This window comes from Pithys albifrons, chromosome 8 (genome assembly GCF_047495875.1).
Source record: "Pithys albifrons albifrons isolate INPA30051 chromosome 8, PitAlb_v1, whole genome shotgun sequence".
Taxonomy (NCBI): Eukaryota; Metazoa; Chordata; class Aves; order Passeriformes; family Thamnophilidae; genus Pithys; species Pithys albifrons.
In genome coordinates, this window is record NC_092465.1 from 37,123,293 (window position 1) to 37,146,324 (window position 23,032).

Below are 23,032 nucleotides of genomic sequence, written 5' to 3' on the forward strand. Positions count from 1 at the left end.
ACCATTCAGAACTGTCTTGGTTTGAGATAAGCAACTGCCAACCCCCCCAAGCACAGAGAGAAAAGACTCCCTCCTAACACCAGGGAAAGGGAGGAAAAGAGAGGGGAAAGAAAAAAAACCACTTCAAACTGCATTTATACTAAATCTACATATATTTTTCACAGAAAGAAAGAGACAATTAGAAGAGAGTACAAATATACACTCACACAAGTCTGCAACAACAAGTTCCCCACCTCAACTTCTTAACGAACACACAAATTCTACTGTCCTAACAACACATTACTTAAGAAGAAGCTTATTCCCCGGGGAGACAAACCCAAGCAGAAAGGAAAGACCCAGAAGAACACAATTTACTTTCCTGAGGTACCCTGTGAGCCAGTGGTGGGCCTGGTCCTCTCCATCCCGCCTGGGACAGCATCGTGGGTCCTCCCAAGAGGAGGGCTGAGAAGTGACTGCCTTAACCACTCCCACACTGGTTCCTGCTTCCCTGGAGATGATGCCATAATGTGGTATGGAATACAAAGTTACTGGCTAGAAGAGGTCAGCTGTTAGCTCAGCCCAGCTCAAGTCAGCTGACAGCTCTGGCCTAGTCCACACTTCAGAGCCCAAATCTAGGCCCACCTGGGTGAACCCATAACAAGAACAAAGAGGAATACAGACTGCCCCACCTTAACTCAGACAATACAACCCATATGGAGCAGTGCTAAACAATCTAATGAGCTTCCCTACTCTGCTTCAACACCTATTTTCCATTTAGCTACTTCATGCAAATAAAGGAGGTGGCACTGCACACAAAGTCCTTTAGCTGCTTACCAAGTCCCCAAAGGATCGGGTATTTTTCCATGCGTCTTTAAAGTAATGCTAATTACATTAGACACACCAGCAAATATACACAGGGGACAACAGTATATCTTTTAATTAAGAATTACTATTGCTTCCACTGCCTCTTATCCTCATTCTTCTCAAAGGATGAGGAAGCAGGGTACCCTCACAGCTTGTCAAGCCTGTCCCACTGCTGTGCTACAGCGGATGAGACTCTGAGTCTGAGCCCCTCCAGGAGCCTGTCCCTACCTGACACTGGGCACCACCCTTTACACTGCTATTTTAAAAAGGTTATTCTCTCAGACAAAAAAACCTCACAACACATCATCTTAAAAATGTTTTCTGGAAATGGTTGACTATAATAGGGACAATATTTTATCCAGTGCCACTCATCTACCAACACTCATGGACCTACACACCTTAAAAGGTACACCAAATCCACAATTAACATCCCCTCGGTTCTTCACTGAGCTCATCAGTTCTCACTCAGATGATGGTGCCTTGAAAGCACATGCATATTTATTTATCTGGCATTAAGTTGTAAGCACAACTTAAAAGGATGTTCGACACAATTAGTAACCAAATACTATAAATCCCACAGTGAACATAGGCAGTCATATATAAATTATACAAAATCACAGAAATTAATTTCTACATGCCCATACACAAAGATTTTCTGGGATTTACTCTTGTAATTCCTTTATCAAACTAGAGAGTATCTCTTATCCATCACTGTTCATAGAATCATAGAATCGATTGGGTTGGAAAAGACCTCCAAGATCATCAAGTCCAACCCTTGGTCCAACTCCAGTCCATTTACCAGATCATGGCACCCAGCGCCACGTCCAATCTGTGTTTAAAAATCTCTAGGGATGGTGAATCCACCCCCTCTCTGGGCAGCCCATTCCAATGCCTGAGCACTCTCTCTGTAAAGAATTTTTTCCTGATATCCAACTTCAGTTTCCCCTGGCAGAGCTTGAGCCCATCGTGCCCCCTTGTCCTATTGCTGAGTGCCTGGGAGAAGAGACCAACCCCCACCTGGCCACAACTTCCCTTCAGGTAGTTCTAGACAGTGCTGAGGTCACCTCTGAGCCTCCTCTTCTCCAGGCTGAACACCCCCAGCTCCCTCAGCCTCTCCCCACAGCACTTGTGCTCCAGTCCCTTCTCCAGCCTTGTTGCTCTTCTCTGGACCCGCTCCAGCACCTCAATATCCTTTCTGAACTGAGGGGCCCAGAACTGAACACAACACTCAAGGTGTGGCCTCCCCAAGGCAGAGTCCAGGGGAAGGGTCACTGCCCTGGGCCTGCTGGCCACGCTAGTTTGGATCCAGGCCAGGATCCCATTGGCCTTCTTGGCCACCTGGGCACACTGTTGACTCATGTTGAGCTTCCTGTCAATTAGTACTCCAAGGTCCCTTTCTGCCTGGCTGCTCTCCAGCCACTCTGTGCCCAGCCTGGAGCGCTGCAGGGGGTTGGGGTGGCCAAAGGGCAGGACCTGCACTTGGCCTTGTTGAACTCCATCCCATTGCAATCAGCCCATCTCTCCAGTCTCTCCAGATCCCTCTGCAGAGCCCTCCTGCCTTCCAGCAGCTCGACACTCCCTCCCAACTTGGTGTCATCAGCAAATTTGCTGATGATGGACTCAATCCCCTCATCTAAATCATCAATAAAGATGTTAAACAGGACTGGGCCCAACACAGACCCCTGGGGAACACCACTGGTGACCGGCCACCAGCTGGATGCAGCTCCATTCACCAGCACTCTCTCACCAGCACTGTTGCTTTAAATTTAGTAAATCAAATGCCTGCAACAGGTGCTAAGGATGGGTTATAAAAACAAAATGAGGTAAATTTTACCTAAAAAAAAAATAAAAAGGAAAGAAATCAGAATACTTTCCTTGTTTCACGGAAATTTCTAAGCTTTCACAGTAGACCCCAGCTCATCTCCATTGGGAGTGGAGACAACACAGGAGTCCTGCTGCACAGCAGTGCTCTGCATGGCAGAGCAGGGCCAGATCCTGGGTATCAGCAGCAGCAAGTCCTCTTGCAGGCACGTGCCTACATGCAGAGAGACTCCTCTGTCCTGTGGCATTTACAGCTGACACACAGGAAACCAAAGCCAAGAGAAAGCACTGTACAACCATTACTCCAGAGTCCTTGGGCAGGGGGGGCTCCTCAGGGCTCCTCAATCCACCCAGGACATGTCGGAGCAACGAAGAGGTTCTGTGAGGGTACAGGGACAACAGGGCTTGGAAAGCTCAGGTGACACTCAGGTGCAAAGATATCAGCATATGGAGGCATTTTAAAAACCTTTAAACATCTTGCCTGGCCTCCTCCACCACTGAAATTCTTCTATGACTCCGGTGCCACATTTACTAACACTTGGCAAGTGTCTGGCCCCCCCCTGAAGTATCTAATAGGCATCAGAACCTTGTTTCAGCCTTTTCAGTCTCTTCACACTCAAAAGCAAGACTTGCCCAGGGATGCTCCAAATCTCTGGAACTACCTACAGCAGCCGTATGGAGCTGGGAAGGGGCTTATTTTAACAGTGCACTCCTTGGATGGGTCAAGCCACTCCCCAACTGTATTGCAATTTCTCCCTTCCATATGCTGCAGTTAACACACAGCAGTACAAGAACAGTCCTTGATGATTTAGCTCTTCTACACTGAGAAGCTTGAAAAATCATTCTCTATGCTATTTACCTGAAACAGTTTTAGTCTGAAGTACAGACACATTGGGGTGGCGAGTTCAAGTTAACCATACTATTAAAAAAATATAAAAATGCGTGCAACAACAAAGAACCAATCAAAATAATCACAATCATGCTTGAGCTGAGCAGAATAAGCATTCTTCTTCTAGGTAAAACAATGTTTACCCTCCTTATTCGATGTGTGTTTATGCAACCAGTTCTGTACAAGTTATTACAGACAGTTCTGCAGACCAAGGTGACAGGTACTGATGATAACAGGCACCAAAGAGTGAATCACACGCAACAAATCCAACTCTGTATCTCACCCAAACCCAAGGGATCAAGTGATTTAAAAAAAAAACAACCAACCCCACCTCCTAAGCCAGCCTATCTCACAGTCTGTGCATGGGTGGAGGAGTGTGTGTGCAATGGTTAATTTAACTTGGGGTTAAACATGCTCAAATTTAACATGTTTCTGCTTAGCATGGAGATTGCTCAGACTGGTATTTTCACAGCACACTGTTCCTCAGCTGGGGGAAGTATCTGGAAAACATGCAGAGTGCATTATTGTTCAATGTTCAGTGAAAATAGTAAATCAAATTAATGTCAGTAGAAGTCAATTTACATTTTTATACTTCAAAAGATAATGCTAGCTCATTTATCTTCCTACTAATAAAAAGGGAATCAAGCTTGCACTTAAATTGGTTAGTTTCTCCCTCCAGCTCCGCATGGCAAAGCCTAAGGTAGCACATGGAGCAAACTCTGCCAGATCTAATTGACAGCAAGAAGAGAGGCAACACACAACGTGCTGTAATGCAAGCTGGTGCTCCATCTTATCTCCTCGCTTGCAATATGCATGTGTAGTTTGGGGGCAGCAGAGCCTGTTACTGCAAGACAAATTCAGAGCTAAAAGGATATGGCAGCCCTCCACACTGTAGTCTGATTGCATTAGACTGAGCACAACACAAGAAATAAATATTTAGACAGGGTAGATGGCACCCTGAACACATCCAAGTGTCAGTTTTGATCTCCAAGAAGTGAAAAGCACCCTCCTCTTCCTGTGCTCACGTGAAGCTCACCACCTCTCACTGCCTCATCCAGATGGTGTGCAGGCAGAGATCTTCTGCTTCATTCCTAGACAGCTAAAAACCACAGCCAATCTGCTGTGTTATTTCTGTCTCTGTCTGTACTGGCTCATCTGTCACTGCCCGTGCATCTACTGCTGTACACGCTCCTTTGTTGCTATTGTTTAGGATTAGAAAGGAGGGGCAAAAAAATCTCCAAGCTCTGCATTACAATTGAGCTTCAGCTGCACAGTAGGTAATTAAGAAATCTGGGAGCTTGCAACTTCCCAGGAGGTAGTGGACTTAATTAAAATTAAAGCAGTTCATTTGAAGAGGGTGGTGTGACCCTCTTTCTGCCAGACTTCAGGCCCATGGAAACCCCTCACTGGTAGCTATGCAAGCTCTGAGTATGAGGATAAATGTTTTCATATGCAAATCGAGCAGCATTCCTCAGTGCCCTGCCTACAGAGCCGCTTTATTGCTTCTCCCACACAGTTGTGCCCAGCAAACAAAAGGCAACCTGTGTTTATAAGGCACTGGCCTGACATTCAAGAAATCTGTGTTCAAAATACTCTTCTGTGCCAAATGTCAGCAATGTGATGTGGGCAGGTCAAGCACTGCTCTGTCTTACAGTTCCCTCATCAGGAAAAATGGAAACAATTCACACTTCTCTCCCACTTAACCTATATAAAACCATGAAGTCTTCAGAACAGAAATGGACTCTAATTACAGAGAAGCACAGCAGCAAAAGAGGCAGGTGCCCTTTCCACATTGTCAGTGCCATCTCACACAATGGAAAGAGAAGATAAACACTGGACCAGGTGCTACATCCTCTCTCTCCTGCTCCCTCTATCTGATCACTGCAACACCCAGCACGGGGGCTTTGCTGAGTGAGATGCAGGGAACAGCCCCTCTGCGCTGGAGCATTTGACCCAATTACAGCTGCCGACAGCAGAATGAAAGAAGTTAAGCTGCAATTTGTGACAGCAGAGCTTCTGCTGGATTCAAACTAATTGCCCACCATTAGCTGTAATTGGTGCACATCCTCCAATGCAGGCAAAGTCTGTATTTGTTCTAGAAGGAGAAACAGCCATAGCTTCAAGAGGTGAAGCAACAAGCAGCACATCCCTTATAGTAATGCTAGTCATGGCAAGCACAGTGTCCCTCAAGGGTGCTACCTCAATACCAGCCCCATTCCTTTTCCACTCAACCTGTGAAGGGCTTCCTCACCCACAGCAGAAGATGAAGCAGCAAGTTATACCTCCTAAAACTACCAACTGTGATAGGGAACCAAACAGGTAAGAAGCTAAACGTATTGTCCAGAGATACCGGTGAAGCCCAGAACAGTTATGGCAGTGGATTGCCAAGGAAAGCATCAGAAAAGTATGGTCAAGTGACCAAATGATGTTTTATGCTAGAAGATGCAATCAAAAAAATCCAAACTGTAAAGAAGAGTAACAAGGCACATGGGCAAGGATTTTCATGGGGCATCCTGCCTGCTTGAACATGACACAGCCCGAAATGGAAGTTGACAGCACAAAAGGAGGGAAAATTACTGAACTGATACAACCTGGAGTTGTGGCTGTCCAGATCCTGTTCTAACACCTAGAAAAGCACTGGCCCACAACAGTGAACCAAGACAACTTAATTGCTGTTCCAAGATAATTACTATCACTTGGCTGTTCTTCCTTCAATACATATTAGTCCATTTGAGCTGTTCAAATCTCCATTTGCAGCCTCTCTAGTGCTATCCCATCACAGCTTTCCTAGAACAGGGTCATCTCAAAATACATAACAAAACAACAGGATCAGACAGTGCTGAAAAGAGTGGAATCAAACACTCAATATCCATAATAGTTTCTTCTATGTGGCTTTTGAATGTCACTCAGCTTTCCCAGAAACTGTTTAAGCATTCTTGCAGCTCAGCTGCTGCTATGCAAGAGGCCAAGGATCTACGGTGGAAAACAGAAAATACTTGGAAAAAAGAGCAGTAAAGTTTAACTTAAGCGCATCAAGAAACAAACCAACCAAAAAACCCCAAAACAACTAACATCAACAAGATTTGGAAATGTGAAGGAAAATGGCACACAGAAACAGAGTCTTCTATCAAACTAACAACGTTACTTCGTGCATCTTATAGAATCAATTGCAATAACCCACCAATTCATGTCCCTTCCCAGTAACAACAGCATGACATTACCAGCACAGCATTTGCCTTTGTTTCGTGCAACACAACACATTCTGTCCTACCTGGTCCAAAAATGCTTTTCTAAGCACTTGGAGACAGGTAGCAAGGCTAGATGGATTCTTTGATTTACCCACTGCTGTGTTGTTACTCCACACAACTAAAGCTTGGTGAATTGGCAGCACCAGTGCACATCCAACTGATAAGGAGTCATCAGACAAACATTATTTCTGAGGGATGCACCTTCTGTGTGCCATTACGTGACAGTAAACTAAGTTCTCACTATGAAAATAAGAGAGTTTCCTTCTCTTTGTCAACAAGGTACAACTAATTGCTCGAGTTACCAGGAATCGAGATAGATTCTATATATCCATTTTAAGCCCCTTAAATAGACAGAACCACATCAGAGGTTGCGCATAAACCTGTAATACAACAGTGAAGGAAAGAAAGAAAAATGGTTAATTTATTCTAATAAAAAACATTCAAGCTAAGCAGGCACCTGCCAATTGCTCTGCTTAAAAAGCCCTTATTAAAAGATTCAGTTTCTCATGTGAAGTATTTTGATTGTGACTATGCACACTGGCACCTGAATTACTGCAAAGATGAAACAATTGATTTTGCCAATGTCTGCATGCAAGAAAAAACCTTAGGCATTCTTTCTTCCAGTCTCTATTCCTACTCAACTAAGCACTACAGAAGTGTTTCAGGGCACTGAAGTCCTCTTCAGTCTTAATTAACCTTTTATTCAGGCAAGTTCCCAAGATTTTTGGTGAGAACAGTTCTCCTGCATTGTGTTCTGCTTTGGAAGGGTTGCACAAGACACTGTCTGAGAACATCTCCCAGTGGCTCGCGAGTCACAGCAAGTGATGGGATGTCACTTCATAGTGGTGACACTTCAATCCCATGTTGCCATAGGCTTTACCTCAAGTAGGGTGTTTTCATGCTATTGTTTTCCATTACTGACTGAGGTTGGAACAAGCCCAAATCACAAAGCAAGTCGTCTGACAAGGCCATGTTTTCCATTTCAGTCTCAAAGCAGTTCATAAAAAGCAAATTTGACAAAAATACAACAAGAAATCTGAAACTCATCCCCCCAGGTACGTCTCAGATGCAGGAAATATTCAAGGATGATTTTCTGACAAAACAGTCCAGTTTTGCCTCGTGTTTGGCTGTCAATTTTGGTCGTTTTCTGCAGAACTGCTGTGAGGCTGCCGGAGCAGCAGATTTTGAAGCTCCCAAGCCAAAGGGAAGCCTGGATGAGTACCTCAGCAAAAGGCAAGGATTTATTTCTTGCCTAAGGCCCATTTGAGCCCTCTAGCTGCCTTGTTTGTCCAGCTATTTGCCTTCTGAGGCACTGGAGGCAACGTGTCCCTCTGCGGGGCTACAAGTGTATTAAAGAGCAAGTGACAAATTAGTAACTAGCGTTAAGCTCCTTACCTGTTCACAATTAGGAGACTTTGCTTTAAAGAGATAAAAAGAGTTGCTTTAAGCACAGCTATGACCAAGATCTGGTGCCTCAGACCTCATCTTGATGATCAAAATCTCTAAAATCCAAGGACAGACTAGAGAGACAGAAATGCAAAACCTGGCCAGGGGCTCATTTACAAGGATGCTTACTTCAAATCACCAGTGACACCAATTAGCCCACAGGCTGAGGAAATGCCTTCAAAGAGCACATTCTTTTATCACTGCCTCCAAAGGAGCACAATTAAAAGGGTTCATGGTATCTTTGCCCCAGTGGGAGCATCAAGTCAAACGTGAAAATAAGCAGGGAAGGCAAGCAGATCACTTATTTCCCCCGAGAGAAAGTGATAGATGCTGACAGGCTGATAAAACCACAAAAACCCAGGCCCACTCGCCACATGGCAGGGTCAAGCAAATCCGATGCAACTCTCTTCAGTGATTCCCACAGCTGTACCACAGGCAATGTACAACTGCAGCCATGGCACCCTGATGCCTGATCTCATCTGAACTCAGAAGCTAAGCAGGGCTGGGCCCAGTTAGTACTTGGATGGGAGACCACCTTGGAATACTGGGTGCTGTAGGTTTGTCCCGGTTCAGTAGGAGCGACCAGTTAATACTGTGTGTGGGGTGATCAAAGCTGTGTATTCTACCCCCTCTATTCATTCCCCAAGGTCAATGGGCCATTAGCAGCAGCTGCCCAGGGAGTCATTATCACCTTCACACCCAGCCTGAGGGGGCGGAGCTGCCAATGGGCCATCAACAGTTCAACACCCCCTGGCTCCCAGAGTTAATCACCCATTGTGTGAGTCCCTGCCCTGGGGAAGGGACTGAGAGCTCCCTGAGGGTACATAAGTGGTGGGTAAGAAGACCTTGGGAATCTTTCGTTGGATCCAGAGGAGCAGCAGGACCTCAACAGGAGGAGATCCCCGCTCTCGCCCAGACCACAGCCCTCACCTGCACCAACAGGTTTCTCACTTCCTTTTGCTCTGGACTTGGGGGAACCACAGGGGTCTCAGCACAAGGGCAAACAAACCCCCTTGGGTTTGTGCCCCAGGACACGGGGTTATACTGCTGGGGTTTTGTGAGTTGAAAGCAATTTCCCTTTTGTGCCAGTGTATTTATTGTAATATTATTATTAAATTTTAGCTCTGCCTTATAATCTCTCTCCTGGTGAGTTCATTTCCCCTGCTGGTTCGCCTTTAAACCAGCACAAGGTTCTAGTCCTGAGGACTTCACTATCACTGTCCAAGCTCACTCGGCTGTGGCAGATGAACCTCAGGAGCAAAGGGTGGGGCCAGTTTCACACATGCTGTGCCTCACCTACAAAAAACATCCACTGTGCAGGCTCGAAGGACACACTCACACGGCCCTTTCCAAAAATCTTCATTTGCAAAGCCTAGCCATGAATGAACAACAGGCAAAGCAACATCAGGTGAGGATGAAATTGAGAAATTAACTCTCCAACATGGCAGGAGCTGAACGCTGTAACATTTCAGATATCTTTGAAAGATATTGCCCCACTCAGGTCTTTAAGCACTTCCTCCCCAAGAAGTGAGCTCTAAAACAACACACAAGAATTCACAGAGTGGATAAAATCACCTCGCATGAGATCATCATGAAACATCAAATAAAGATGTGGCTCTGCAAAGGGAGATGTTTCATTGACTGGACTGAGCTTTGCTGTGGCACTGCCTTTGTGGTGATAACACAGGAGCATGTTAGCAGAGGTCTGTACAGCCTGCTCAGAGACAGAGCAGGCAACATCTCTACAGAAACGGTATTTCTGCTCTGGTTCAGATCCTGACATTTACAAAGAGCCTTAGAGGGCATTTGCCCACCTCTACCAACTACACTCAGTATTTACTGTTTGCCCTATTAAGACACTTGGGTTTGGTCTCTATTTGAACCCTTATCCTGGATGACATACACGTGCTGACTGCATGCTGGTCCATGGGCCCCATCGAGACCACATGGCAGGTCTGAACCACCCCAGCCCATGGACACCTGAGGCTACGGTGTCTATGCCAAAACCCAGGGAAGCAGCCTGCCTGGAAGAGGACACTGCTGCACTATCCCTCTACCTGGAAGGTGCCAAAACAGACAGCACATTTCATAGCTTGGTTTTGCCCCTCAGCAAGCAAGTATGCAAATGCTACAGACCTTTTCTAACCATCATTAGCCATCCTGAGCCATTTGCAGGACTCAGACTTGCAGTGAAGAAGAAACCCATCGATGAGCTTGCAGATTCTGGCTCTGCAAGGAGCAGTAAGTATTTATTTCATTTCCAGCACTGATCCCTGATGCAAGCACACCCTGTTAGGACAAAACCTTGCAATGCAAGTCATAGTTTTGTTGAAATCTGTGCTATCATGCCATCAATGTGACACACATTCAATTTTCAAGGAACCAAAATGGTTGTGAAGGTTGAACACCAGGGCCTGCAACTCAGCTGGAAGAGCTAAAGCTGAAGTACTTGGATGAGAAAACCCACATGCAGCTGAGGTTTCCTTGGACTACCATAATTTTTCATAGTCAAACTGCTGGGCAAACCAGCCACTGTCACCTTCTGCACAAGCTGCCAGGGCAGGCTGTGTACTCGGCCAGCTCCTCAGCACAAGCAAAATGGCACTGGCTGGGCAAGAATCAACCAAACACAATTTAAAATGGATTCTTCTCTTTGCTGTCCTGAACACCCCAGCAGCCATGCCCACCCCATGTGTGCTCCTGCTTCTTCCTCTCAGCTGGCCTTACTAGAAGGCATGAACAGGAGCATCCTCCTTTTAAGCAGATGCAGGAGCTGATGAGCTGACAAGAAAAAACCTTCCCTTTGCTCTTTTTAAGCAGGTTCCATCAAATCCTTCCCACTTTAGGTCAGCTCCCTAAAAATCCAGGCAGCCTTTTAATCCACACACCCAGTGCTCCGTGGCAACATAGCACACACCTAATAAAAAAAAATAATAAAAAAACCCCACCAAAACATAATTTCAATTAACTTTTTATGACTTCTTGAAAATCATCTGCGTAATATTGCAGCATTTCCTTTTAATCCCACTGACAGAATTATGTTCATCTGCCTGAAACACTGCACTTGTTGTGACTATCACAAGACCTCATTTGGTGGACGTCACGGCCCATTACCTATTTTTAATAGCAGACCAACATCTTTCCAGTTTGTGTGAGCTGCAGCAGGTGGTGCTCTCCTGCAACTGCAGCACCCCACAGCTGTCCCACAGCCCCTGCTCAGCAGCACAAAGCAACAGGGTAAGGTTTTGCTTTCCAAGGGGTACCACCGTTTTGGAACCACATACCTGTCTCCTCACTGCAGGTATTTATGCCCATGGAAGGGGCATTCTCACCATTTTACACCTACTTTTTACAAATGCTGAGGAGCACTCTGGGACAACAGCAGCCTGGCACACATCTAAATACACAGGGCACAGATACCCTGAGCCCACTAAGCCTCACCGCCCTGGGACAGGACACTACCCCAGAGGAGGGCTGCAAGCAGGGAGCTGGCAAGCTCATGGCCACTAGCTGGGCAGCCCCCCCAGCCCCTTCCCACATGTGCCAGCACAGGGTCTCATCCCCTGAGCACTGCTCTGGGGAGCCAGTGCATATCCTCCTGTTCTCCTTTCCCTTCTGTTTACAGAGCACTCAAGTGCTCCAAGGCTATATTTGCACAGCCCTTGGCACTATGTGTCTCTGTAGTGCAAGTAATCTCATCATAAAAATTGGAGAATTGGGCTGCCTCTGCTGCCTTCAGCTTCCTTACTAAAAAGACTTCACCCCCTGATTTACCAGAGCTATCTTTAAGGGGCTGCTTTTAATTTTATAGTCTTCTGCTGGCCTTTTAATCTTTAGAAGAGACCAAGAGCAAGACAATAGTTTTGAAATAGTACTAAGGGGGCAGTTGCACAGAGCTGGTCTATCTGCTATTCCAGGAGGCATTTTGAGCATTGATAAATAACACAGATGGCAAAAGCATCACTCCTAAAAATTCAACTATCAGCTGGCAGAAAGAGTTAGAAGACTGATGTGGGCTTCAGCAGGTTATGCCTGTCCCCAGGCTCCCCACCAGCTCTGCAGAGTGAGCCTGACACCCTCCACTCAGCCTCATGGTATCTCTCTATCTGCCTGTCAGAGTAAATAAAGGAATGATTTTTTCAAGTGTCTGTCTCCCTCTCTCACATAATCATGCAAGGGGCTTACCAACAATTAGGTAGTAGTTGTTGCAGTGTGTAAACCTTTGAAATGGAGATTTCTTGGCAAAGTGAGGGGTTGGGGTTATTTTCCTTCTACAAATCCAAATGCTGTCAGAATGGTATGTGATAAAAATAAGTGATAAAAAATTCATAACAACCCCTTCAGGCTAGAAGAGCGGCTGCTTATTGTATTTACTAAGCCACTGTCTGGGAGCCTGAAGCCTGATTTCACACCAAGCCACTCATTAAACATCTAGATCAACATCGTACGGATTAGGGTGAAATGCAAACAGCAACACTGGATCTGCTGCAGAGATCACAGCAGGAAGGAAACAAAAGCCCCATGTTTGTTGTTTTTTGGGTTTTTTGTGGTTTTTTTTCTGAAAAATCACCCTTTCAGCAGTACCAATAAACACCTTGCTTCTCCTTGCTCTGTTCTCCCTCACCTGCCCCACTCCAGCAGGTTTTGCTGAAAGATCAACAACTCGAACCAAAGGCTGCATTTGGGCCAGCTGATGACAGTGCTCTGTGGCATATTTAAACTGATTTTGCATGAATCTACAACCTCTTATTTCATAGGGCTCTCCCAGGAGAAACCACACCATGCTGTTGTTTAAGCGGTTTCTCTTGCTAAAGAGGAAGGACTGCACACTGAAAGATGAGCTCTGTGTGGTCTCCCCTGTGTATGTTTTCTCCATCTTAATGAGCTTACACAGGAAAGGTTAAAGCTAATATCAGAGATACCAATTGCTCAAAATCATGATCTGATAGGGAGAGATTATCACCCTGAAATGGCTCATTTAAAAGCAGGCAGCTAATAGCAACGCTTAAACCCTGGAAAATATTTCAGAATATATCACATCTCTAGCCTTGCAAAGTGCCTTTTTTGGAGTGGGGGGGTGGGGGGGGTGGTGTTTGTTTTTGTTTTGTGGGTTTTGCTTGTTTGTTTTTCAAACAACAGTCTCAGCTTGAAACTACTCTGTTTGAGGCACAAAGGGTGCCAGTGCTCTGACTTCATTCATGGTCCTGTGCTTTAAAAGCATAATTGGGGGGGGGGGGGGTTTGTTCCTCCACGTTGCTGCCTGGGAGACCACAAAAAGTAAGAAAAACTAGTTTGGCCAAAATGCTTACACAGAGAAGGATCTCAGTAGAACGCTGATGTCCTACTGGGCACTCAGAGGAGACTCTGCTAACCACAACGAGCACCATGTCAGAAAGGGAGCCCAAGTGATAAAAACTGATGAGGGTCAATAAAATTAAATTAAATATCAAGAGCTGATTTTCTTATAAAAAGGCACAGTTTTGTTTGGTAACCTAGTGTGTTCAGGGTGATGAAACATGGACAAAAGGATCTCTGATGCCCAAGATGCAAGAACAGGCCACCCTTGCCTAACTTCCTAGTCGTGCACATGTCTGTTCACACAAGAGGAGAAAGGGAACTATTATTTCCATTGCAGGAATAGTTGCACACTCAATGCCAGATCATGGCTCTTCGGTGTCAGGTACACTCCATTCAAACACACATACACAAGTGAAGTCCTTCCATAAAGAGCTTTAAGTCTAACTACGGGACTAAAGGGTTGTGAGCAAGACTTTGATATGAAAGGATTAGTCCCCTGAAGAAAAATCTGTTGCATCAGTCAGCACCAGAATCTGAAATACAGCTCAGCGAGACAACGTAGCAGAAGTCTCCTGCCATAAAAATAAACAGATCAATGAATGCTTCAAAGAGCACAATAAAAGTGGAGTGATACACAGGTTTCTTAGAAACCCATCTCAGAGCCTGGCACTGGCAGAAGCCTTTCACACAGCAGCAGGGGAGATCCAATCTAAGCATCCTCCCAGGGAGGCACCTCCAAGGAAACAAATCCCTCTGGCTGGCAGCCGTGACCAGCTCTCTGCAAAGCCTTGTCCTAGTAGCTCCTGTCCTTCTGTGTCTGCTGCAGCTTGGGAATGAGAAAAAGAGAGCACGTACCACGAGTAACCAAGGCTTTGTTCCAGCCCTTCTTGCCACTCTCTCACACAGCAAAATTTCGCTGAAAACCAGGAACAGCAGCTATCCTCTGGAGATGCTCAGCAGCAATCTGTCTCATTTCACAAAAAAAAGCTCAAGCCTTTTGATTTGCAGCACCCCCTGGTACATGCTAAAACACTTCACACAGAGGAATCCTCCATTTTCAGTCTTGGGTTTCTAAAATGTTAAAAAAAAAAATTACCAGGGTTGCTTTAAACTACAAAGCTGAGGCTATAGCTGGGGGGAGAAAAGGACTTCCCTTCTGAGTGCCCATTTCGGGCACTGCTCAAAGCTGAGTTATTGTGAAGAACAGATCTACCCTTGCCACATTTCACAGCCCTCAGGCTAGTGATGGACAGCTGGTACTGTCTGAAAGTGCAGAAGGACGAGATGCATCTCTGCATCCCCTCCTTGGTAGCAAGACCATCAGCTGCTTGCTAGGTATGAAAATGAAGAAAAAGAACTTCATGTACGGCAAGAGGTAAACCCCCTATTTCTCTTTCTGAGAGTTCAGCCTCCCTATTCTCCTCCTTCCCTAATGGTATTTGTTTCTACACTTGTGCTTGTCGAAGAGGTGTGAAACAGAACTCATTGTCAAATGACCTAAAACACAAACCTCTGCAAGTGGCAAAAGAAAAGGTTACACAGTGCTGCACAGACCCAGAGACTCCAGTACACAAATCAAGGACAATCTACCACATTAAAATAATTTGGTGGCAAACAAATTCCAAGATCTTTACATCTCTGGTACAGAACAGTTGACATGGGATCCTGCAAGCTGGCTCACCAGAAGGAGCCCTTCTTTACCATTACTAGACTGGAAAAAGCAGCCAGACTTCTGCTGAGGTTCATAGCCAGGTTCAGTGGAGCCAGCATTTAGCCATCCCAGCCTCAGGCTGGTTAATTAAGCGTAACCACGTGCTGCTCCAAGTCCCTGTTTCACAGCTCCAAGAAATGCAGGACTGCCTGGCTTTCCAACATGCCACTTTTTAAAAATCAAGCTGCTCATAATTTTAGGAGATCAGAGGTAGTACTATTGATTCAGCAATCCAGGATTTTCAGAGACACTGCTGAGGTTTACTTTTTCTCGCCCCAAGGGGAAAAAAAAATCAATACAGCAAAATCCCCAGAAGGAAAGGTGACAAGTTCTCCCAACTCCACAGTGGGGGAAATATCAGGTAGAGTACAACACAAAGCTTTTTCAAAGTATCTTCATATTTTCCCCCATCTTCCTACTCCTACCAATTGTATTTCAAGTGCAGAGCAAACACTCTCCAGCAACCAAAATACAATTTCACTCCTGAGCCAGCCCAACCCTTGGAGCAGGTTAAAATCTCCTACTACGCAGGCTTTGCCTCCCTGCTGCATTTGAAGGAGGGTATTTTCCTTAGACACTGCACAGCCCTGGTTTACCTTTAAGCTTTGGGTAAAGACCGTGCTTGGGTGAAAGTAGCTCGTATTTCCCCTGCAGTGGCTCACTATCCCTTAGTCATGGGAGGAATGAAATAAACTCACATCACTGTTTTATCTTACAAGTCAATGGAGCCCTAAATTGCCTTTCAGTCTGAGGTCTAGTCTACCCTCTGCACAGCTCCTGCTTTTCTACCAGGTCAGACTACTCGGATTAATACCCCAGCTACAGCTGAGCTGCCCTTCAAGAACACCCTCTTACTCCTCACTCCACAGCTCAGACATTTCCTCACTGATCGCTCTTGCTGAGGGCCCCCAAGCCCAGCAGCTGCAGAGAGAGTGAATAATTACTTCTGCTACAGCTCTAGCTCTTGAGGGCTGAAGTAGCAACCTTCGTGCTGAGGTCTGCCACAGTGCATTTTGAAAGTGGAGTGGAAGGGTGATTGTAGCTCGCACTTGGACTGCAGCATGGTCAGCCTCGAAAATCAGGCAACGCTTGACCCTGCTTCTTCCAGCAGCCTCCTCCCAGTGACAGGGTTATAGATGAGAGAGACACTCAGCTTTCATCCAAAGAGAGATCAATAAAACTGGCAGCCACAGCCAAAGACACACAGAAAATACGTTCAACTTGCGCGGATTTGGGATTTACACATTCCAGTGAAACACACATTAGGTGAAAATAACTCATGACCAGTGACATGTCACCTCTGAAATCCTGTATCCAAACATAAAACAGGACACAACTGATGCATGGGCTTTCCTCTGAGGAAGCCACCCTCTGCCTGCACCCCCCGGAACAGAGGCAGTGACCCACCTAGCCTGAGATATGGTGGGGACTGCTGCTTCCCTGTGCTAAGCTGCAGCATCCAGACAGCAGGGCTCCAGAGGACAGGTCTGCCCATCCTGAATAATTTTGTCAAAGGTTTGCTCATTAAGAAATGAGCACAAGCTCAGAGTGAGAAACTCAAAGCTCTGGTCTCCAAATACCAGTTAAACTGCATGCCACTGGGTGTGGTGGATGTGGGAGGTAAGTCCATGGTTCCGTGCATTTAGGGCTACGTTAGTGAGAAAAAAGAGGGCTGGGCTAAACACCAGATTTTGAGGACTATCCAAAAGGATCCAAGGCTGCTACCCGTTTGCAGTGGGATGCTGGTGAATGGATATAGCACTGAAAAAGACTGGTAGAAGGCAGTCCCTAAAATCATGACAAAAATAATTATAGACATAACACAGCCCTTGTTTTGTTGTGTTTTTTTCTCCTCTCTGTGTGCCCTTACTTGGCATGAAAGCAATGACATTCACGTGCTCCGAGTCCTGAAAGAATTAGGTAAACACAAATCTTTTGGTTCATTGGTTATTCTAGAGGCTTGAAGCACCAATTATCACTGCTGGAACTCTGTGCATTTTCCTGCCAGGTCTAGTTATTAAAGAAATTTTACACATTTGATGAGGGATTCCACCCACCGTCCCTGTCAAGAAAGATGAAATCCTCTTTGCAGCTCGTATCATTTACACGTCTAATCTTTTCAGTTCTGCCCATCAGCTCTGCCTGGCATACCCTTTAGAGCTGAAACCCCTAGTCAGAAAAGTCAGACGAAATACATTAATTATAATTTAGAATATTCAGATTTCCTTGAGACAGTTTTTTTGGTTGTTTGGATACACAGCTTCAGTTTATATTTTGCTGCTTGCCATTAATGTTTTTGTTGTAAGTTGAAAGAAAAAAGGCAGTAGGAAAAACATTGACTCTTCCTGACTCATGTGTGATTAAAACATTAGCTAGAATAGTACTGGGATGTGATTTTTTTTTAATTAAACAATACTATTAAAGGTAACACATGATGTGTCTTGTTACTTTATTTTGCTTCCCCCATTGTGAAGAGAACTCATCATAGCACAGTGATGAGCAAAACCACCATGAAAACCAGCATCCATGAACCTGATCAAGCCTTCCTGGTAACTCTCAGGAGATGCCTCCAGTTAGGGCTTGTTGAATGATTAAGAAAGTTTATTTTGAAGTCCTCAATGGAAGAATGGAAGACCGTGTGTATGTGTATAAACAGCACATGGAAATAAATGAGGAAACACAACCTTTGTAACAATGTTCCCCATCATAAGCAGGCTGTGTGTCACCAGGATGTTCATGTACCCAGCAGACACATGCAAGACTGATGTCAATAATGGTAAATGCCTTTCTGAATCACAGCCTGCCCAAGGAAGAAGTTTTTCAGGAAAAAAGAACCATGCAGTTGAAGACCACCTCACATAGCACTGAAAAATGGTAAAATTAAAGTCACATAGTCAACATGGTGAAGTTCCTCAGGTATTTTCACAGTGCTCACCACCACAACCCAAATGCTCTTTTAATAAGGTTTGGGGGCACATTTGTTCCATTACATGCCTTCTGTCTTCTCAATAAAGAGAATAATGCAAAAAAACTGTCCCAGCATGATTCATTGAATAATCCTCCCTGTTTCAAACTGTGCAGTGAATGCTGTGGGACCAACCAAATTAATGCATCTGTGTTTCCTCCTAGCAGAGCTGCCCCCAGGAAGGAAATATGTAACAAGGGAGCCAGGGCAGTGCTCTGCAGCACCTCTTGGAGCACCCAACTGCAAAGGCAGTGCAGCTGCAGCACTGTCTTACATTTAAAAGGAGGAGAGACCATGCACAAGTCTCAAGTCACAACGGCCTCAAAGCATCTCTCCTGCTCTGTCTCAATCCTTCTTTACTTCAGCAGCACAAAGCTCCTCATCCTGTCCCAAAACAAGGATGGTGGTACCAGTTTTCAGCACACAAACGTCTCTCCCTCAATATTCCAGACCACAAGTTTGCAGGAGAATACATTACTGTTTCCTGAACTTCCCAACACAGAAAAAAGCATCAAGTTACTCTGGAAGATAACTGAGAAGATGGGATCTTTAAGAAAAATACTGCCTTCCAGAAATAAAGCAAAAACTTCTGGTTACAGACTGTGTGCTGCCAGCTTAAACCACTGAAAGAGTGGTTAAACCACAGCTTGAACCACTGAAAGAGTGAGTCATCCATTCTGGTCCCACACCAAGAAAGGCTGCAACAACAACTATTGGCATTTTACTGTAAGACAATGCTCCAAATATGACAACAGCAAGGACTGGAGTCCTTTAATGAGATAAAATTATTATTTGTTTTTGGGAACTGTAACTCAGCCAAATACCTCTAAAGTTATTAAAACTTGGTAGCTACAAGGCTTATGCCATGTCCTATCACATACAACCAAGGAACACTGCAGCTTTATGCTAGTTACACTTCCTCATAGTAGTAAAAACATACACTGAACATCAGCTGCTCAGTAGTTAATTTTCTTTAGCAATCAGACCAAGGTCTATAAATTACAGAATCACAACAAAAGGATCAATAGGTCCATTGAGGTAGAGGAGTGTGAGGACTTCTTCTAACAAGTCATCAATACTCAGACAAATTAGCATTGTGTTCTTTAGTAGGACTGGCTCTGTATCCAAGAAGCAGAGTGTGCCCCATTGATTCTGAAGCTCCTGGCACAGCACAAGAGCGGCCACATCCACTTCTGGATGCATCTCTTCTCTACCCAATGCAAAGCCTCATGAATGCAACAAGCAGGAAAAAAATCATACACTGGCACGATTAAATCAATTACAGCATTAGTGTACTGGTATTCATGACTTATTCTGGAAGGCTTGCAAGGGGCTAAATGTCAAAAGCATCTCGGCTAGGAAATTATTATTCAAAGAGGAATTAAAGCACATATTAGCTGTGTACAGCTATCAATACCATTCATCACGAGGTAGGGTAGAGAAGAACTTCCCCACAAACAAAGGTGTCTTGGTTTGAGATAAGCAACTGCCAACCCCCTCAAACTATAACAAAAGGAAAGCAAGCCAGTGCTGCCTGTGATCTGATATGTTTTGACACAAGTGCGTTGTTGAACATTTGCCACTGTGCTTTTGTAGGACGAGGCATTTAGCACTCAGTGCACTGGGCTCACATACCCCCTCCTTCTCCCCCTGACATTACGCTGCTGCTCAACAGCAAGCGAGCACTCCGAGCAACATGTTTAATTTGCAGGCACGTGTGAGTCCCTTTTTGATTATCCATCTCCCCACACAATAAAATCCAGCTGATGCAGAACTCTGCAAGTGCTGCCAAGTCAAACTGCAGACAAAGGTTCATTTAGTGGCACAGAAAAACCTTGAAATTCTCATTTATTGGATTCTGTCAATCATATTAATTCCAATGCAAATGTCAAAATAAGATCAATAAAAAGTTGTCTGATTAAAGGAGTAAGCAACAAGGATGGCTCTCCCTGTTTATAGTTTAAAACAAAAGATTCATTTAAATTAAGTAATTTCCTCCCTTTTCTGCACCTGCAAACGCAAACTCTCTAAACAAGAGGCAATTATTTAACCAGCATAAATCAGCAAGAACTCAGTACCAAGAACTTCTCTGCAGTGTTTCGTTCAGTCTTACTAAAATGACAAGGAAACAAACCTCTGTCTTCCTAAGCAAATGTTTGATATATCCACCTTATAAACCTCCACACCCCACAGCCACTATGGCAAAACCTTAAGCATTTAATCACAGGATGCTTTGAATTGGAAGAGACCTTAAAGATCCCCTACTCCCAACCCCCTGCCATAGGCAGGGACACCTTCCACTAGACCAAGTTGCTCAGAGTTTTGTGCAACCTGGTCTTGAACACTTCCAGGGATGGGAAGGCCACAACCTCTCTGAGCAACATGTTCTGGTGCCTCACCACCTTCACGGGAAATAATTTCTTCCCAATAGCTGGTCTAAAGCTGCCTTCCTCCAGCTTAAGGCCATTTTTTAAAAAATACATATATATATATATTTGTTTTGTGTCTTATTATTGATGTCTTTGTTTCCCTGCTGAAAAAGACATTTTTCCAAGGTCAAACCCAAAAGCACTACAATTAAGATGGCACATCCAACCATGATCTTTTTTTCTTTCTGCACATACATTCTGATGCCCTCTCTGCTAATAGTATCAAATTCATTTATAGGATTCATTTTCTTCTTCAACAAGAAGGCTTTGCCCTAACCCAGGGAAGGGAACCACAACTGCTCAGTTTTCTCAGATATATATGACCTCACTGCATGTACAGAAGTCCCCTTTGTCCTCTGCCAGCCTGCAGACAAAAGCAGGTGGACACAAGTCTCTCTGGCATACAGTGTCTAATCAAGCACTTCTCCTCAAGTCACACCTCCCAGAGGCTTTGTGGATGGATCATTGACTGCATGTCAGGTCCAAGATGTGGCTCCTTCTCTGGCTTTCCATGCTTGCACCTCACTTCAGGGATGCAAGAAGACAAAGAAGGAGAGATGGAGAAGGCTTGTTAGACCATCTGAAACATGTGAATCCTGGATAACTTGCACCAAAACTACCTTGAATTTGCGTGAGAAATTTGCACAAAATCAAAAGGAACCTTCCCAGTTCTGAACGGTCAGTTCGGATCCAGTTGATGGTTCTTGAGTCCTGGGGGCAAGTCCCTGGAATGGCAGAGCATCAGACTGCACAACCTGTCTCTCATTTTTCTAACTCACACAAAAACCAGCCAGGACTCCTCTTCCCAGTGCTCCATTCCAGCATTTCACTCTCCAGCCAGTTAAAAGCCCTCCCCTATTTTCCAGCCTAAAATGAATCATGAATACTTCAAAGTAGATATGTCTTCTCATAGGTATTTCTTATATATCTCTCGCTTTATGATCACCAGGGAAATCAGATTTGTACTATCAAAGATGAAGACAAACTGCTGACACAAAATACACAGTGCCAGCCTTACCTGTAGCAGATGCAGCATCTTGCATCCACAGCTAAAACCCTGATGCCTCTGCTCCTCTCCCATCCAGTCAAAGTGAACCCCCTTGCCTTTCCTTTCCCGCATCTATAGCAAGGATCAAAGCAGGCCATCATCAAGACAGTTCTGACTAGATACATTCCTGTGTCATAGCTACACAGAAACAGCTCATGAACTTACGAGCCATCCAACAAAAAAACCTCTGCACTGAACTGATGGATTCATTGTCTTTGTCAATTAACTAAAACTCCAGCTCCTCTACTCTTTTGATACAATGGTAACCGTGGATGACAGGGGCTTGAGCAATTGTTAACTTCTCTTGCCTTCATATCCTATCTTACAGTAACAACTGAAGCAGCATTTACTATATAGGACACACAGAGCCATTGTGCTAATCTGTCCCTGTAGACCTTATGGTGCACTTTGCTGCAAAAGCAATTTTCATTTTTTGAGTCCAACACTCTCTAAGTGAACAAAGCATTTTCCAAATTGTCTCACAACTCAAAATACTCAGAACTGGTGGCCTTTCCCTGTCTTTCCTTTTTCCATCTTTTTCCTTCAAACACTCATCTTTCACTGCAAGAGCCAAAAGAGACACCATGGATTGCAGCAATCATTTTGGAAGCTTTTCCATTGATGTCTTCTCCCAGGCTTCCTTTTGAAATAAGGATGCAGTACCAGAAAAGATGATGCTGTCCCCAGGCTTTGGGGGAGCAGGGAGAAAATCTCCAATTTGCAAGGGCAAGGAGGTACAAAAGACCCAGTCAAAACAGCAATGTGGTGGTGGGCAAAGGACAAGAGTAACAGCCACACAGTTTGCTCACAAGTTTTTTGGCAGAGAGATAAAACTTATGCTTAAATGAAGCAATTTTCTTTATTCAAACATGAGATTACTGCACTCAGTCAAAGCTGTAACTTAGTTAAACTAGTAAACACAGAACCCTCCAAGACTGAAAATTTTTACTGAAAAATAATGGTGTTTTAAAGCCTATCTGTGACCCTGCTGCATTTGCACTTGACTTTTTAACATTTGGCTCCCACCAAAACAAGGCATAAACTATTTCCCATTCATTTTTGTGAGGGACTGAAACAAATTCACTGGCTCAAAACAACTCTGTGTATGGAGGGAGAGGGCAGATCGGGTTCTGCCAAGATGGAATGGTGCTGTGCCACACCCACAACCCATCCTCCCTGGGAGCTTCCAGTGCAGCTGTCAGGCACTGGCACCAGGAGCCCTGCCTCTCATGCCACCCTGAAGCCCAGATCCAGTCCCAGAGTCGCCAGTGGGCCAGAAGTCCCACCTGGGAGGCAGGGGGTGGGGGAATGGACAAAAGGGGTCAGAGCAAATA

General features: G+C 44.8%; 1 protein-coding gene and 1 pseudogene across 2 annotated transcripts in view; one reads left to right on the plus strand and one right to left on the minus strand.

Moving 5' to 3' along the window:
* Positions 1-23,032, minus strand: part of ERBB4 (erb-b2 receptor tyrosine kinase 4) — a 657,056-nt gene that overhangs the window by 477,415 nt on the left and 156,609 nt on the right. The gene's annotated exons all lie outside the window — the stretch shown is intronic.
* On the plus strand, positions 8,692-8,807 carry LOC139675388 (5S ribosomal RNA; annotated as a pseudogene).